The 10,925-nt window shown below is 39.7% G+C and overlaps 1 pseudogene; it reads right to left on the bottom strand.

Moving 5' to 3' along the window:
* Window positions 1-4,499: 4,499 nt before the first annotated feature.
* Window positions 4,500-4,596, bottom strand: LOC118151895 (U6 spliceosomal RNA; annotated as a pseudogene).
* Window positions 4,597-10,925: the final 6,329 nt, after the last annotated feature.

Genomic DNA, 10,925 nt, shown 5'->3' with positions numbered 1-10,925 from the left:
AAAACTTGTGCACATTCAAGAAAAAAAAAAAAGAGAGAGAATGAGAGAGAGAGAGAGAGAGAGTCTCTTGGGCAGTTTAAAAATGTCTACCTCATTTAAAAATGTCTCTCTTCTTCCCCTCTGAAATTTGTGAGTTTCAGATACAAGATCTCCAAAACACAAGTGTGAGCTCAATCATGGAAATACAGAATGGTTAGAGCCAGGACTCAACAGGTGCATTTTAGATTCTAAGTGAAGAGAAGATAAGGTTGCAAAAATAAAAATATCAAAATTCTTATAATTTTCCTCATGGGTATGGACTGTAGTGATTATAGGAAGGAATAGAATTAAAAACAACATGGAGGAGAAAATATTGTAATATTGGGCTTGAATGAACTACATAAATGAGAGAGAGATGGGGTCTCAGTCTGTCACTCTGGCTGGAGTACAGGTGCATGATTACAGCTCACTGGAGCTTCAATCTCCTGGGCTCAAGCAGTCCTTCCATCATCCCAGCACCCCAAGTAGCTAGGACTACAGACGCATGCCACCACATCCAGCTAATTGGTGGATTTTTTGTAGAGATGGGGTTTTGCCATGTTGCTCACGCTGGTCTCAAATTCCTGGGCTCAAACCGTTCACCTGCCTCAGTTTCCCAAAGTGCTGGGATCACAGGTGTGAGCCACCATGCCTAGCAATAATCTTCTGTATACCATTGTTGTGACATTTCTTTTTCATTAATCCTGGTGTAAGGTGCGTCCCAGTCTTTCCCCAAGTACTCCAGACACTGGGAGGCCAATAGCATCTCCTGAGATTCTCTGAGCCTAGTGAATCCCTATGACTTCTATGTCAGATGTCCCCCAAGGGACATGGTAACTACATGAAAGAAGTTTAATGACGTAATTTAGCTTAAATTTTATGCCTTAGACTCTCTTGAAAGATATCTTCACTGCCAATACTGACCTAGATATTTACCAGTGTCAGTCATGGGCTCTGAGGAAAACTGTTTTTAAGCTACTGGGGGAAAACATGATATTTTAACCCCTCTTGATGAGCTTTAGCATGCTAGTCATTAAAGGGTAAGCTAGATAGATTCACCAAAACAATATGTTACAGTTTCAAAAAAAAGAAAAAAGTAACGGCAAGGAGATAAACGGTGTGAGTATGGCATGGAACTTTTGAGTAGAATTATAAATCTAATTTAGCCACAAAGTCACGAGGATTGTCAGTAATTAAAATGGCAATAAATTAGCCTAGCTGCTGAAAAATGAGGCTAGAAAACAAAGGCGCTGGGGTCGATGAACAGTCTACGTTGCAGTTAGGAACCAAATAACAACCTCTTGAGTAATTTATTTTCAAGTTACACTGGTTGCAAAATCGATGCAACACTGGACTGCTGTGAAAAGCTGCAATTACTCTGGAATTAAGAAATTTGGGCGTCTTGAGTAGGAATGGTATTTACTTGATTTTCAGCTCTTGAAAGAGACAGTCTGATTTGGAGGTGGGTGGCTTTGTGTATAGCATATGTGACATACTTAAACTCTGCGAGACACGGATATAATGCAATTAGTATTCCAATACTTCCTCACTAATCGTATCTCCATTTTGACTGTTGTTGCTGCCTTTCCCTTCTAACCTAAAACTTTTATACCCCTAGGAAGAACGAAGAACCCGGAGCATAAGATTTAATGAGAGGATGTGCCAAGTGCTATATCAGAGCAGGTCATGATCTTATTAACTTGCATTACACATGGATGACTGTTGGCCTCCAGCACTCTCAACCTCCCTATCTCCTTGAAGTCAGGAAGAATGTTAAAATTTTAAAATTATTCTCTATAGTGGATGACTTGAATTTCTAGGGCAGTAATTCTGGAAGAGGCATGTTCCTGGTTGAAGACTACTTCTCCTGGGTGCTGTCTCAAATACAATGGCTTTGTGGTATATTTAAAATGCCAACCATTATAGCCTTTGAGATCCAACAAAGAGTCCATTTTATTAGCTTTGGCATTCTTCTTTGCTAAGCTGAGAAATGTGCAGCACGTTGGAGTGTGTTCAGAATTTGAAGGAAATCTACCAGCCTGGCCTCACCCTCATGTAACACATACTTGTATAGCTTGTTCTTCCAAAGCCCCATGGCAATCTTTGGAAAAAAAAAAAAACCCTACCTAATTAGCAGCCATGTAACTCTACAATTTTCTGTGCTATCTAGAACAGCAATTCAGAGTGAGTGAGATGAAATAGCCACATTTTTGTTTGTTTTGAGAGTCAGAGAGGTGATGGATGCTTATTACACTCTTATATAAATAATAATTTAACATGAAGTGAAGAGCCTTATGTGAGAAATACATGGGCTGGTGACACTTTAAAGTTAAAACACTTAGATTAGAATCCAGTTCATAAACATGCTATTATTTTGATGTCTATTTCAAAAATTTTGTATAGTTTCCTTTAAACATTTAGTCTAAGTTCCAGTGACCTAATATATAAAAAATTCTGTGTGTGTGTGTTTATACACAGATGGTATATATGTACATATATGGCATAAATACACATGTACACATGAAAGGCTATATAAAATGTTATAGATATAAAAGGATATATGTAAAGATCCTTTTATATATTTGCATATAGATATCCTTTTAGATCTATATTCTCTCTCTGTGTTTGACTATGTATATGCTTATATATATTCTTTCTTAGAGGGAAAACAATCTTTATATGGCTAGAGGGTGGTAAATGTAGATACTTGTCAATCAGTTCTCAAGATCCAGGAACGAACTCTTTTCATGGCCTGGAAAGATATAAAAAGAGAAATAGATTACTCTTAAACTCATTGTCTACTCAGCAGTTACATTGGAAAGAAATATTATTCATTGTAAAGGAAACTGAAAAAGAAAAAGAAAAATACTAGATTGCTGAATCAATTTACTGAAATTTCTCAGCTGTCTCTGCAAATTGAACTCTTGTTGGTGTTGAGGAATATCTGGGATAATGCTAGACACAGAAGAATGTCAACTTGGCTGCTTCAGCGAAGATCCTGCTTTGTAGCTACCTTCAGTCCAGATAAAGTAGTTTAAGAGGATAATAGAAATACACCTTGGTATTTTTTTCTTTCTTTTAAAACATTTTTTTATTCTCTTTGGAGGAAGTTTAAGGCTCTTGAGACCTGTATTTACTGCTTTTTTTTGTTTTTTTGAAGTGGAGTCTAACTCTGTTGCCCATGCTGGAGTGCATTGGCACGATCTTGGCTCATTGCAACCACCACTTCCCGAGTTCGTGTGATTCTCATGCCTCGGCCTACCAAGTAGCTGGAATTACAGGCAGGCACCACCACACTCAGCTAATTTTTGTACTTTTTAGTAGAGATGGAGTTTCACCATGTTGTCCAGGCTGGTCTTGAACTCCTGACCTCAAGTAATCTGCCTGCCTCGGCCTCCCAAAGTCCTGGGATGATAGGCATGAGCCACTGTGGCTGGCCACTGCTGACTTAGCCATGACATTTACCTCTGTCTTTATCACCTCTCACTTTGGCCATCATTACAGATTCATGGTGTCCAGCTTCAAAAGGGCCCTTGGCCCTGCTCTGTGGTCTCTTGGTCTCTATCCCTGGACAAGGCGTGTCTCTAGGGCTCAGGCCCTCATTCTCCCCAACTCCTCAGTGTATTGGGTTCCCTGCTCCTCTCACTCCGGCCTTTTCTACCTTCCTCTCTAACATGGCTTTTTCCATCAGCATTTACACTTACCCTTTACCAAGAAAACGTGTTCAAATCCCCACTTCCCTCTAGCTACCTTTCCTCCACCTACTTACAGAGACACTCATCATGAACCTTTGTCCATCTCTCCCGTTTACTGCTTATTTCTCATTTTTTCCTCACCGCACTGTGATCTGATCTCTGCCTCTCTGCCCCCTGGAGACTCTTTATCTCCAAAGATGGAGCTGACTCTACAGTGTCTACATCCAGTGTCTACATCCCTTGCCTGGCCTCTCAGCAGAACCAACGTTGTTGTCCAGTCTCTGCCCGATGCTCTTCCTCCCTGGATTCATAATCTGTGTACCCTTCTGATGCACAGAACCACTGCTTTGGCTTCTCCTGCTCAATATAGAAATTGTGGCAAAATATACATGACATAAAATTTCACATTTTAGCCCTTTTAAACTATACAATTCAGTGGGATTGCATACGTTCACAACTATCATCTCTACATTTCCAGACCTTTTTTTTATTAACCCCAAACAGCAACTCTGTACCCATGAAACCTCCCCATCCTCCCATCCCCCAGCCCCTGGAAACCACTATTCTACTTTTTGTTTCTATTAAGTTACTTTTTTTGGTGCCAGATATAAGTGGAATCATACAGTATTTGTCCTTTTGTGACTGGTTTATTCCATTTAGCATAATGTCCTCAAGGTTCATTCATGTTCTTGCATGTATCAGAATTTCATTCATTTTTAAGGCCAAATAAAAACCCATTTGCGTATATACCACACTTTATTTATACATTCATCTGTTGATGGACATTAAAATACAACCTGCTTTACAAATGTGTATGTCAACCCTGCATGCTGATCTTCTCTGTATTGTTCCAATTTTCATTCATGTGCTGCTGAATGAGCATTCCCGCTGTGTTTTTTAAGTTCTTCTTGCTCGCTCCATATGCCCCCTAAGTGTCCTCATTTCTTAGAGCTTGAAACTCAGTCTTCTTCACTTCTCACTCTGAACACCATGCCAGTACAACCTCCAAGATATCTCACACTATCAGTCCTGGATATTTGTATAACATTTCTCCCTTTGCTTTGAAAATCCGCACCTAGCTGCTAGATAAGCATTTTTCCAACCAACCTTGGACATCCTTTCCTCCTGGAAGTCAGATCTTGTTCTTCAAGATAGAGGAGATAGACTCCTCCTACTAATTATATCTGTCACATCACAGGTTCTGTCATGTTCCTCTTATTCATTATATCTATCACATCACAGGTTATGTCTTAATGAATTACAACTGTTTATTGGCTAATCTGTCTTGTCTATTATGTTGTAAATATCTCAAAAGCAGGGGTTACAGCAAAGGAATACAAATTATCTTTGGATGACGTTGTTGATGATGATTTAATAATAATGATAAAGATCACGATAATGTTCATGATAACTATCATGATGCTGATGATGGTAATGATGATGCTGATGGTGATGGTAATGATGATGTTAATGACAGTGATGGTAATGATGATAATGATGTTAATAATGATGGTGATGATAGTGATGATGGTGATGGTGATGGTGCTGATGACGACAATTATGATGGTGATGTTAGTGATTGTGATGATGACGATGGTGACGATAATGGTAATGGTGATGATGATGGTGATGATAATGGTGATGGTGATAATGATGGTGATGATGAAAGTGATGGTGATCATAGTGATGGTGATGATGATGTTGATAATGATGATGATGGTCATGATAATGATGATGGTGATGATGAAAGTGATGGCAATGATGATGCTGATAGTGATGGTGATGGTGATGGTGATGATGAAAGTGATGGTGATGGTGATGATGATGTTGATAATGATGGTGATGATGGTGATGGTGATGATGAAAGTGATGGTGATGGTGATGATGAAAGTGATGGTGATGGTGATTATAGTGATGGTGATAATGATGGTGATGATGAAAGTGATGGTGATGGTGATTATAGTGATGGTGATGATGATGTTGATAATGATGGTGATGATGGTGATGGCGATGATGAAAGTGATGGTGATGGTGATGATGAAAGTGATGGTGATGGTGATTATAGTGATGGTGATAATGATGGTGATGATGGTGATGGTGATGATGAAAGTGATGGTGATGATGTTGATAATGATGGTGATGATGGTGATGGCGATGATGAAAGTGATGGTGATGGTGATGATGAAAGTGATGGTGATGGTGATTATAGTGATGGTGATAATGATGGTGATGATGGTGATGGTGATGATGAAAGTGATGGTGATGATGATGTTGATAATGATGGTGATGATGGCGATGGCGATGATGAAAGTGATGGTGATGGTGATGATGAAAGTGATGGTGATGGTGATTATAGTGATGGTGATAATGATGGTGATGATGGTGATGGTGATGATGAAAGTGATGGTGATGATGGTGATGGTGATGATGTTGATGATAATGGTGATGGTGATGATGATGGTGATGGTAATGATGGTGTTGATGGTGATGGTGATGATGATGTTGATAATGATGGTGATGATGGTGATGGCGATGATGAATGTGATGGTGATGATGGTGATGGTGATGATGATGTTGATGATAATGGCGATGGTGATGGTGATGATGATGGTGATGGTAATGATGGTGTTGATGGTGATGGTAATGATGATGTTGATGATGGTGATGATGGCAGTAATGGTGATAGTGATGACAGTGATGATGATGATGATAGTGATGATTATGATGTTGATGCTGACAATGTCCAGCAATACTGAATGCTGTTCATGTGCCAGGCACTGTACTAAATGTTTTACATGATTGATCTTATTTTATCCTCACTTTGATACTATGAAGCAGGCTCTGTTTTTATCCCTAGTATATAGAGCAGTTTCCTGAGACTCTCAGAAAGATTAAGTAACTTTCTCGAGGTCACATGACTTGTGGATATGGGTTTTGACTTCCCCTGCAGAGCTGAAGTCTTAAACAGCTAGTAGATTGAATTTTCAGTTTCTGGAAAAAATTTTGATGATTACGTTGCTGTTAGAGAATTATTGCATAGTTTGTTAACTTACAATAGCATAGATCATCACAGTGGTAGGCATGTAAGGCATACACATGAAACTGACTTTTAAAGAAAACTGGCAAATCAGTTTAAATGTTTAGAATATCCAACACATCGAAAAAGTCAAGAAAGGATGATCCAAGAAGGCCGAATAGGAACAGCTCTGGAGTGCAGTTCCCAGCAAGAATGCAGAGGATAAGTGATCACAGCATTTCCCAAATGAATTTTTACTGCCCACAGACCAGGAGATTCTAGGTGGAAAAGTGCCATGAGTCTCCAGCATTGCTGTTTCAGATGGTGCAGTAGGTCTCCCCACAAAAACTCACACAAATGTGGGTGCTGTTTCAACTGGCACCTGGAATGCCTGGGAGACAGAGTCACCCATTCAACTGAAAAAACAGGGAGCCAGGTGATCTGGCTTGGCAGGTCCCATCCCCACAAAGACCAGCAATCTGAAACACTCTGGACTGAGAGTTTGACAGCAAGCACAGCTGGACCTGGGATGGTCCAGCTTTGTTGGGGGAAGGGTGTTCACCATTACTGCAGCAGTCCACCAATATTGGGGCAGTCCTCCACTACCGAGGCAGTCTGCAATTACTGAGGCAGTTCACCATTACTGAGGCAGTCTGCCATTACTGAGGCAGTCCACCATTACCAAGGCAATCCACCATTACCAAGGCAGTCCACCATTACAGAGACAGTCTGCCATTACTGAGGCAGTTCTAACTATACCTCTATAGACAAAACTGCAAGGAAGTTCACACAGCAGCTGGGCAGTTCCCACGGCAGCTTAGCAATGCCTCTGCTGGCAGGCTGTGACTATGCTACCTCCTCGCCAGGCAGGGCTTCTCTGACAAAAGGTAGCAGCACATCAGGAACTTACAAATAAAGCCCCACCTTCCCAGGACAGAGCATCTGGGAAAGAAAGGTGGTTATGAGCTCCAGTGCAGCAGACTTAAATGTACCTGCCCAGCAGCTCTGAACAGAACTACAGAGCTCATAGCTAAGCACTTGAGCTCCTATAAAGGACAGACTATCTTCTCAAGCAGCTCCCCAACCCTGTATATCCAAAGAGATACCTCATAAAGGAGAGCTCAGGCTGACATCTGGCAGGTATCCTCCTTTGACAAAGATAACAGAAGAAGAACCTGGCAGCAAAACGTACTGTTCTGCAGCTGCTGCAGGTGATCCCCAGGCAAGCAGGGTCTGGAGTGGACCTCCAGCAGTCCTAAAGCAGAGGAGCCTGTTAGAAGGAAAACTAAAAAAAAGAAAGAAATAACTTCATAATCACCAAAAAGACATCACACAGAGACTCCATCTGAAAGTCAACAACTACAAAGACCACAGGTAGATAAATCCACAAAGATAGGGAGAAACCAGCACAAAAAGGATGAAAACACCCAAAACCAGAACACCTCTTCTCCTCCAAGGGATCACAACTCCTCATCAACAAGGGAATAAGGCTGGATAGAGAATGAGTCTGATGAATCGACAGAAACAGGCTTCAGAAAATGGGTAAAAACAAACTTCTCTGAGCTAAAGGAACATGTGCTAACCCAATGCAAAGAAACTAAGAACCTTAAAAAAAGGTTAGATGAAATGTTAATGAGAATAAACAGCTTAGAAAACAATACAAATGAATTGATGGAGCTAAAAAACACAACATGAGAACTTCATGAAGCATATACAAGTTTCAGTAGCCAAATCAACCAAGCAAAAGAAAGGGTATGAGAGATTAAAGATCAACTCAATGAAATAAAATGAGAAGGCAAGATTAGAGGAAAAAGAATGAAAAGAAATGGACAAAGCCTTCAAGAAATATGGTATTATGTGAAAAGAACTACCCTATGTTTGATAGGTGTACCTGAATGTGATGGAGAGAATAAATCCAAGCTGGAAAACACTCTTCAGGATATTATCCAGAACTTCCCCAACCTAGCAAGACAGGCCAATTTTCAAGTCCAGGAAATACAAGAACACCACAAAGATATTCCTCAAGAAGAGCAACCCCAAGGCACATAATCGTCAGATTCACCAGGGTTGAAATGAAGGAAAAAATGCTAAGGGCAGCCAGAGAGAAAGGTTAGGTTACACGCAAAGGGGAGCCCATCAGACTCACAGTGGATCTCTTGGAAGAAACCCTACAAGCCAGGAGAGAGTTGGGGCCAATATTCAACATCCTTAAAGAAAAGAACTTTCAACCTAGAATTTCATATCCAGCCAAACTAAGCTTCATAAGTGAAGGAAAAATAAAATCCTTTATGAACAAGCAATTGCTGAGAGACTTTGTCACCACCAGGCCTGCCTTACAAGATCTCCTGAAAGAATCACTAAATGTAGAAAGAGACAACCAGTACCAGCCACTCCAAAAATGTACCAAATGGTAAAGACCATCAACACAATGAAGAAACTGTGTCAACTAATGGGCAAAACAACCAGCTAGCATCAAAATGGCAGGATTAAATTTCCACATAACAATATTAACCTTAAATGTGAATGGGCTAAATGCCCCAATCAAAAGGCACAGACTGGCAAATTGGATAAAAAGTCAAAACCCATTGGTGTGCTGTATCCAGGAAGCCCATCTCACATGCAAGAATACACATAGGCTCAAAATAAAGGGATGGAGGAAGATTTACCAGGCAAATGGAGAGCAAAAAAAAAAAAAAAAAAAAAAAAGCAGGAGTTGTAATTCTAGTCTCTGATAAAATAGACTTTAAACCAACAAAGATTAAAAGATACAAAGAATGGCATTACATAACAGTAAAAGGATCCATGCAACAACAAGAGCTAATGATCCTAAATATATACGCACCCAATACAGGAGCACCCAGATACATAAAGCAAGTTCTTAACAACCTGCAAAGAGACATACACTCCAACACAATAATAGTGGGAGACTTTAACACTCCACTGTCAATATTAGACAGATTAATGAGACAGAAAATTAAAAAAGATGTCCAGGACTTGAACTCAAATCTGTACCAAGAAAACCTAATAGACATATACAGAATGTTCCACCCAAAATCTATAGAATATATATTCTTATTAGCACCACATCACACCTACTCCAAAATTGACCACATAATTGGAAGTAAATCACTTCTCATCAAATGCAAAAGAATGGAAATCATAACTGACAGTCTCTCAGATCACAGTGCAATCAAATTAGAACTCAGGATTCAGAAACGAACTCAGAACTGCACAACTTCATGGAAACTGAACAACTGGCTCTTGAATGTTGACTGGATGAACAATGAAATGAAGGCAGAAATAAGGATGTTCTTTGAAACCAACAAGAACGAAGACACAGTTACCAGAATCTCTGGGACACATTTAAAGCAGTGTCTAGAGGGAAATTTATAGCAATAAATGCCCACATGAGAAGCAAGGAAAGAGGTAAAATCGATACCCTATCATTAAAATTGAAAGAGCTAGAGGAGCAAGATTAAAAAAACCTCAAAAGCTAACAGAAGACAAGAAATAACTAAGATCAGAGCAGAACTGAAGGAGGTAGAGACACAAAAACCCTTCAAAAAATTAATAAATCCAGGAGCTGTTTTTTCGAAAAGATCAACAAAATAAGACCACCAGCCAGATTAAAAAAAAAGAAAAGAGAGAAGAATCAAATAGATGCAACAAAAAACGACAAAGGGGATATCACCACTGATTCCACAGAAACACAAACTACCATCAGAGATCACTACAAAAAACTCTATGCACATAAACCAGTAAACCTGGAAGAAATGGATGAATTCATGGACAGTTGCACCTTCCAAAGTCTAAACCAACAAGAAGTTGAAACCTGGAATACACAGATAACAAGGTCTGAAGTTGAGGCAGCAATTGATAACCTACCAACCAAAAAAAAAAAACCAGGTCCAGATGGGTTCACAGCCAAATTCTACCAGACATTCAAAGAGGAGCTGGTACCACTCCTTCTGAAACCATTCCAAACAATCCAAAAAGAGGGAATCCTTTCCAAATTATTTTATGAGATCAACATCATCCAGATACCAAAACCAGGCAGAGACTCAACAAGAAAGGAAAACTTCAGGCCAATATCCATGATGAACATAGATGAAAAAATCTTCAATAAAATACTGGCAAACCAATTGTAACAAAACATCAAAAAGCTTACCCATCACAATCAATTAGGCTTCATCCCA

This window comes from Callithrix jacchus, chromosome 2 (genome assembly GCF_049354715.1).
Source record: "Callithrix jacchus isolate 240 chromosome 2, calJac240_pri, whole genome shotgun sequence".
In the NCBI taxonomy this organism is placed as follows: Eukaryota; Metazoa; Chordata; class Mammalia; order Primates; family Cebidae; genus Callithrix; species Callithrix jacchus.
Note: the sequence above shows the minus strand (reverse complement) of the source record. Positions and strands in the feature narration are given on the sequence as shown.